This window comes from Cibotium barometz, chromosome 36 (genome assembly GCF_041138505.1).
Source record: "Cibotium barometz isolate CiBa-2024 chromosome 36, ASM4113850v1, whole genome shotgun sequence".
Taxonomy (NCBI): domain Eukaryota; kingdom Viridiplantae; phylum Streptophyta; class Polypodiopsida; order Cyatheales; family Cibotiaceae; genus Cibotium; species Cibotium barometz.
Genome location: NC_141081.1, coordinates 286,370 through 295,110, shown reverse-complemented (window position 1 = coordinate 295,110; position 8,741 = coordinate 286,370). Strand labels below are relative to the sequence as shown.

Below are 8,741 nucleotides of genomic sequence, written 5' to 3'. Positions count from 1 at the left end.
GAAGAGGTCGACCGTCGAAGTACGGTATGTGTTAAAAAACTTGCTGTTTTTTCTGTGCATACTGCAGTTTTCAGATTTGGTATGTGTTTTTCTTCATCAAAGAAACCCATGTTGATGGGAGGTGGTAGTCTAAGTAGGGTTGATTGCTTTGCAAAGAAGAGAGGGAGTTGTTGGTGCAGTCGTATGCACTGCAGGAAGAGAAAAGAGAAAAAGCACGTTTGCTTTTCGTTGTTTTTTGGCGAACGAGAGAGAGAGAGCGAGAGACGTGCTGGATCGCATGTTTACGGTGGCAGGTTTGTGCGCTGGCGCTGGCGAGTATTGCAAGCGGTGGTTATCGGCGGGCTGAAGGCGCCAAGGCTAGGCATGGCGGGCGCCGAGGCCACGTGGCCTTGTGGCCAGATTTGCGCAGCCAGCCCAGGCGGTGCCTAGGCCAAGCGGGCAGGCGCCCAGGGCTATGCTGCCATGCTGCCCAGGCCCACGCAGGCTAGCACAGGCGCAGGCAGCGTTGGCCGCCAGCAGTACGTGTGACGTAGGCGCCGGCAGTTCACCAAGCAACATCCGCCGTCAGCGATGGCAGCCAGCACTCCGACGGGCTATTCCAGGAGGAAGAGAAAAAAAAAACAAGTAAAGCTTTCGTTTTTTTTTTAGTTAATTTTTTTTTTTAAAAAGTTTTAAAAGACCCTTCCTCCAAAGTTTAAAAGTGTTTAATTTTTTTTAAGACTTTAGAATATATATATATATATATATTCATATATATATATATGTATTCATATATATATATATTCATATATATATATATGTATTCATATATATATATATATTCATATATATATATATATATATATTTATTCAAGAAAAAAAAACACAAAAGCAAAGAAAAAGCCAAGCATAGCTTTTGGGGGCTTTTAGTTTTTTGGGAAACCTTTATAAACCCCCTCTAGTGGGCTTCTTGCCACACATCTCTCAAGTTCTCAAGTTTTCAAGCTCTCAAGCTCTCAAGTTCGCTTGCACTTTCATTGTGCAAAGATCGAATTTTCTCTCCACATACTCTCTTCACGATGTCGACCCAAGAATCATGGATTCTTCTTTGTATACCGCTTTCCATTGTGTATTGATTCCACTTTCTTCTTTTCTCATCCCTTCCATGGATGTGAATGAATTAAGCGTGTTTGAAAGCAAAGAATTACAGAAGATACTTGATTCGTTTCAAGACGTATTTCCTAAGGAACTGCCATCGGGTTTACCACCTGAACGGGCAGTAGATCATCGTATTGACTTGATCCCTGGTGCTCCTCTTGTGAGTATTCCACCTTATAGGATGAGCCAAGCTGAGGAAGATGAGTTGGCTAAACAACTCAAAGATTATTTGAGGATGGGCCAGATCCGTCCAAGTAAATCACCTTGGGGTGCACCTGTGTTGCTTAGGAGAAAGAAGGACAATACTTGGAGAATGTGTATAGATTACAAGAGATTGAACAAGCTGACCATTAAGAACCGTTATCCTCTCCCTAGATCAGATGACCTGATTGACCGGTTAGCAGGAGCGAAATATTTCACGAAGATAGATTTACGTACTGACTATCACCAGATACGTATTCATGAAAGGCATGTCGAAAGAACCGCCTTTCGGACTAGGTATGGCCATTACGAGTTTCTCGTATTACCTTTTGGGTTAACCAATGCTCCAGCCACTTTCCAGCAAATGATGAATGATCTTTTTCGTGAACATTTGGGGAAATTTGTGGTGGTGTGCCTGGATGATATTTTAATTTATAGTCGTACTCTTGAGGATCATGTCAGACACCTCACGATTGTCTTATCTATTTTAAGACAGAATCAACTATATGCTAAGTTAAGTAAATGTAAGTTCTTTATGACCGACATCATTTACTTGGGACACAAGATCACCAGAGATGGATTGAGCATTGACTATGACCGAGTTCAGAAGGTTCTAGACTGACCTATACCGCGAACAGTGAAACAACTTCGTTCTTTTCTCGGTTTTGTTGTTTTTCTTCGAAAATCTGTACGGGGATACTCTCAGCTCACACTGCCGATGACCGACTTATTGAAAGGTCGTGGACGTAAGTCCAATCAGCCTATCACTTGAAATAACGATTTGGATATGGCCTTCAGACTTTTGAAAGATAAAGTCAAGGAAGCACCTATCTTAGCATTGCCTGATCCTAGTCGGCCTTATGTTCTTGAAAATGATGCCAGTGACTATGCTATCGGGGCTGCTTTATTTCAAGATGGTAGACCGGTTGCTTTTGAAAGTAAAAAGCTAGACGACACTCAATCTCGTTGGCCAACCCTTGAGAAGGAGCTTTATGCTGTGATTCATGCTCTCAAAGTTTGGAGACATTATTTATATGGCTCCAAGTTTGTGGTATTGACTGATCATCAGTCAATCAAGTATGTGTGTGATGCGGATGATTTGAGAGGAAGGAAAGCTCGTTGGGCAGAGGTTTAGACTGTACGGATTACCGCAGGACATAGTCAGTGATAGGGACTCTAAGTTTACGAGTGATTTTTGGAAACTTGTTTTTGAGAAGTTGGAAACAACTTTGAATTTGAGTTCCTCTGATCATCCTCAATCTGATGGCCAGATTGAAAGAGTGAATCAGATTTTGGAGGATATGCTTCGAGCATATGTATCCAAAAGACAGAGTTCATGGGAGAATTATCTTCCTATGTTAGAATTTGCATATAACAGTACTAAGCATATGAGTACAGGTTTTAGTCCTTTCATGCTTATGTATGGTTTTCAACCAAGATCACCTGTTACAGTAGGATTCTCAGGACTTCAGCATGATGCAGCACGTAATTTTTTGCAAGATATGCAAGAAATGTTACAAGTTGCAAAGGAATCTATTAGAAGTGCTCAAGATCGAGACAGGTTTTATTCTAATAGACATCGTTCACCTAGAGAGTTCTCTGAAGGAACGATGGTGTATTTGCGAGTTCCGAAAGATTCCGAGACTTTACGGACAGGTAGATCCGAAATTATCCCCTAGATACTGTGGACCATTTCGTGTTACACGACGGATTGGTTCAGTTGCATATGAATTGGATTTGCCTTCTCATGTGAAAGTTCATCCTGTATTTCATGTCAGTAGACTTAAGGAAGTACTGGGTGGAGCAGATCAGTTAGTTACTCCTCAAGAAATTATAAATGTCGAGGACATGACATTTGTTCCGCACGAACCTGAAAAGATTCTCAGATTTCGTGAAAGAAGATTGCGTAATACGCTTATCACCGAATACAAGATCAAGTGGAAGGATCGTGTTGAGGAGGACGCTACATGGGAGACATTGACTACTCTTCAGAGAGATTACCCTGGCTTTTTAGTGAGCTCAGGAGTGAGCTCTTAGAGGAAGGGGAGTATGTCATGTGCACAGTGTGTATCTACCGTGTGCTATACGCATGCAAGACTAGTTTCGAGGCTCGGGGAAGCTTGGAACTAGGCAGGCTGATTGACGAGCTGAGTTAGGGAAATACTAACGGGCGGGCACCCAAGTGTGGAAGCCCGATGACCGGCCAAGAGCCTATAAAAGGGTGGCCAAGGTTAGTTATTGTATTATAGAGAATCTCGCGAGTTTGTGAGAGCTCTATGGTCTTGGAGCCTGGATCTAGTGCAGACGTGCGACAGCAGTCTCGAGGCCCGCAAGGGCAGCTTCGTGGCGGTATGGGACGTCGCGAGGAAGAGATTGGTCGGTACGTCAACCTAGTTAGCTAAGCTCGTGGCTCGGTGGGGACAGCCAAGACTGTGGGCTCACCCACGGCTGTCATGGTTGGGAGGTGAGTCAGGCTTGCACCCCCTTGTTTGTTTGTTTGTTTGTTTGCAGGATTCGAGTTTCGAACCGAGATCGATCACGAGGGGATCCGTGGGGATTTGACAATGGGTAAGCAAAAACAGCCCTCACGATCAAGCCACTCCATTGCTTCAATACAACTAGGAAACAGGCCAGTCAAGAGATTCGGAGCATCAAGACTAAGCCACTGCTGGATCTGAAGACGAGTGTGCTAAAACCAACATGCTCGGCCAGATCATTGTCATCACTAATTGCCTGATGCCAAAAGTGCGGAATAGTAGCCTCTATCTTTGCGACACGTACCCGGATCCCTCTGCCAATATCATAAACCTCTGCAAGAAAATCAACCTTTAAGAGGCAGGCCTCTGACCAAGAGATAACGGAGAGCTCCAGCATCAACAACGTGGGAATTCCAAATGAGAGGCTGCCTGAGTATCTCGTCTCGAGTCCGAGGTGTCACCGCACAAGCATTGCACGCATGGAATGCCAAATGTGAAGTAAGGATCTGAGGAAGGGGGAAAGATGAGCACTGCGAAGAGGCGCATCAGAGAAAATGGATCACAACAAGAAGCAATGTACCACACCGAAGCCAAAATAACCTGGTTAACCACAAGGGCTCAGCCAGCCAAGGATAAATGATGTGAAGACCAATGACAAAGCTTCTTTGCGAATGGACTGTAAGACTGGCATGAACTGCTGCTAAGAGGAGAGACATCCACTCCAACATGAAAACCCAGATATCTGCAAGACTGACCCGGCCGTAGCAAGTAAAACCATCTGAAGTTCGCCAAGAAGGGTCCTCATGTGATCCAACAAGAATGCCAAAGGACTTGTGCCAATTAATGCGAGCACCACTTGAGAGACAAAAAGATGTCCGAGCACCTCTAACACAATCCAGCATACCAGCCATGTATAGCGCATAAGTAAGGTGTCATCAGCATACTCCTAATCTACCGAGTCTTGCTCACCTGCAATAGGCATGTGAAATCCTCTCAACAACGGAGTCTGTGAGACTGAATAAAATCAGACATAGTCTTCGCCACAGAGAGAAATAAATAGGAGGCCAAAGGGCATCCTTGACAAACTGATCTGGTAAGGTGAAACCGGCGACCAATATGACCACCAATCGTAATAGCACTCGAGGCTGATCTGTATAGGGCAGCAAAAGCTCGAACCCAGCTATCAGGAAACCCTATCCTGAGAAGGGTACCCTCCAAAAATCCAAATCCACTCTATCGTAGGCCTTTTCAAAATCAAGAAGTAGCATAGCAAGTGGTTGTCTGGATGACTGTCCCCATTCCACTGCCTAGTGGAAACAGAAAATATTATCTAAAATACATCTGTCGTGAACAAAACCAAAATGAGAAGCATGTATCAAATCCAGTAGAAAAGGCCGAAGCCTAGCGCTAATCATCTTGGCCAATATCTTATATACTGAAGAAAAGGAGGGTGATTGGCCACCATTGCCGTAGCAAAGTGTGTCCCCGCTTTTCAATGTAAGAGATATGAGACCACATCAAAGGGATTCCGGCATAATTCTGGAGGAGAAAATGCTCTGGCAACCTCGCAACAAGTGTACATGCACCACATCCCAATACTCTCTCTCTCTCTCTCTCTCTCTCTCTCTCTCTCTCTCTCTCTTTTTCCGAGAAATAGATATTACTGAGTACCAAAAGTCCCAAGAGATGCCAAAAGAAGGCCTATTCTAAGGGTAGTACAAAAGCTGATGGGGGGGGGGGGGGAGATGCCCTCAAGCGTGTACATTAGAAGGCTATGTACATCACAGAGGTCGATGTGAGGAGTGAAAAATGAACCACTATAGTGAAGAGTACTGCCACTCTATGTGCCCCTGAGAGTAGTAAAAGAATAACTAAGAGCGTGACCAACGACGAAGGAATGCAGTCCATCTCTCCTCCGTTGCCCCGGAGAAAGCATCTGATAAATCCCATTGGCTACGAAGGGAGGAAATAACCTCCAGACAAATCCCTGAGCAAATATCAACCGTGGAAGAAGTTGAGTGGCCTAGAGTAAAGAAACCACAAGGTGATACTCACAACGGTGGAGAAGACTACGTCTCGGGTCTGAGACGTGTCCTCTCTGGGAACTGGTGGAAACAAGCCAAGTGATCCACACATGTATCTTGTAGCTGTGAGCATAAATGCAGGATCAGCATCCTCCCCCTCGATAAACAAACGGGATCCTGAGAAATGCATCAGCCAAGAGACAGCTCCCCAAGTGAGAAAACCCTGCTGAAAGCCCATCCTACTGAGAGTAGTAAGCAGACTGCACAGCAAACCATGTGCAAATCCTAGTAGACCCATAAGCAATGGGAGATAAGACTCCGTGACATGCAAGTTGCATCTAGAACATGAAGAATTGAGCCCCACAATGGCTGTCCAAGTCCCCACTGTCAAACCCGCATGAGCAATTATCCATAAGAAATAGCAAATGCATCTGCTAACCTAAAGAGACCAGAGGGCTCACCAAAAATGTGAAAGGTATAATGGAGACAGACCCTGGTGGAACCAAGTGCGCCGAGACGAGTAGGCTGATGATGATGCTGACAAAGCTGAGCAATGCGACCAATACGTACAGAGAACTCAAAGAACGAGACAGGTGCACATGACATGTCAGTATATGAGGCCACTGCCACTCGCCCGGGTCCCAATACAACTGAGAGAGGGGTGGCCCTCCCACATCCATAAGCACCAAGAGTGGGCCTCCTCAGGGGGGGAAAAGGGGATCAACCACACGACGCTTTCCCTGAGAGCCAACTACCCGAATCGGCACCCATGAGATGTCAACCTCAACATGCTCCTCAAAAGCCTCCAAAAAACTGATCCCAACATGGTAGGAGAAATCCCGATCCAATGTAATAGTGAAGAGCATGCATCCAAATCTTACTAGCATTGGGGCACCCTAAGGAGTGAAGAGAGCCTACCAACCAACATGCTCGGCCAGATCACTCTCATCACTAGTCGCCTGATGCCAAAAGTGCAGAATAGCAGCCTCATGAGCACCCTGTCAGGGATACGCAACTGAAAACTGGGCGCCCGTGTCTGCTCCTCTAGCGTCAACAAGACCGGCGCATGATCCGAGAAAGACGTGCCTGCAAGAATCCCCACAGAGCCTCCCTCTCACCAAGAAAGTCTCCCACATAGAAACGGTCAATGCGAGACAAATTAACTCCTCCCTGACAGTGGTCAGATCGGGAGAAGCTCAAACTGCCCTGCAGGCGATGAAAGGCCTCATGCTGCCATGCATCCGAGATCCTCAAGGTCATACATAAACGCTCCCAAGCAGCAAGCTCCACTCCGTGCACTGTAGCATGGCTACCACCCACCCGATCGGACGGGTCCTCAAGCATGTTGAAATCACCTCCAACACACCAATGATCCACAGCAATACATGACCAAAATTCCGCTCTAGCACTCGCATGATTAGGCGCATAAACGTTGAGCAATCCAATGTGCTCACCATGCATCCTCAAAGTAATGAACTGTGCTCTACCAGGCACGATAATCCCTCTGTCCACAATGGCCTGCCGCCAAGAATCCCCAATAGCCATACATACACCACCTTGCCCACTCATGGGGCCAAAGCCTGCAGACCAAAACATATCCCACTGCCCAGGCATCAGAGAACCATAACGGCGAATCCGTCCCCCGCTCAAGTGGTGCTCCTGAAGCATCACAATATCAATCTTACCACCCACCAAGCATCTCTGTAACTCCTGCCGTAAACGGCCTCTGTATTGCATGTACTGAGAGCCTCCCAGGCCCTGAACATTCCATGAGATAATCCTCATGGGCAACCTGTCGAGGCCATGGCTGGCTCAGCCAAACGTCGGGCCTTTGCCAAGGGCTTGGAGGGGGAATAATCCCCATCCGAGCAGCTCCGGCTTTGCCCTCCCTGAGATCCACAAGCTCCTCTAATGAGGCGCCAGTGACTATGGCCCATAGATACTGCCTCTCCCTCTGACATAGAATCCTCGTGTATGCATACATAGCCAGGACCCCTAGCAAGGGTAGCTACTATCCGGACAACCATATGGCGAGTCCCTGCACTGTCCACAGTCCCTGTGACAAAGAACTTTGCTAGCTCCCAAAAACGGTCTAGCATATCAGTAACCTCAAGGTCGCCTACATGATGTGAGAACTCCACAGCCTGTGTGCGCAGACTGAGAAGTGCTGAGTCCAGAGTCCACTCCCGATCGCTAGAATCACACAAGGGGAAAGAGAAAGCCACTGCTGAGTCTAGTGCCTCCTACCCTCGTGCTGGGAGAATGACCACATGCACTCTGATAGGTGCTGGCTCGTGATGGCCCTCGACTCCAAACAAGCACGTGAAAGAGTAGTCGAAGGCCGCAAAGCGCTGTCGAATATCAAAACTGAGCGGCTCCGGATAGAAGAGATACGTGAAGCTCGGACCGGCATGGTCCCTAGGGCCAGATGGCTGCGAGCCAGAGCCGAGCTGAGTGAGTGCCGCACTACAGGTGAATGCCAAGAGATCGTCGTGCCACACTGAGAGACGGGGGGGAGAGGAGAGCGAGAGGAAGGGGAAGGGCCAGGAGAGGGGGCAGAAGCAAGGGGAGGGGGGGGGGGGGGGAGGAATGGGCGAAGAGGCCGGCGGAGGAGAAACGGGGGGGGGGGGGGAGGGGGCACCGACATCTCCTGATCCTCAGTTGGCGGGCTGGGGGTCTCCTGCTGCTGCTGCTGCTCCTGCTGTAAAGGCTCAAAGCGGTTCCTCAGGGGAACCCACTGCTGCTGCTGCCTCTGCTGAGACTGTCTGGGGGCCTATGGCTGCTGCTGCTGTCGTCAGTCTCTGCGGCGCCCCTAGGTCTGCCACTCAGGTCGCCGGCTGGGTGTCGGGTGCTGGCTGCTGCTCGGGAGCGGCGGAAGCACCTCCACTAGATGCTGCAGGCT

At 47.7% G+C, this 8,741-nt stretch overlaps 1 pseudogene; it reads right to left on the bottom strand.

Annotated features, from left to right (window-relative positions):
- Positions 1–5,813: 5,813 nt before the first annotated feature.
- LOC147617366 (uncharacterized) lies at positions 5,814–7,624 on the bottom strand (annotated as a pseudogene).
- Between the last annotated feature and the right edge of the window lie 1,117 nt (positions 7,625–8,741).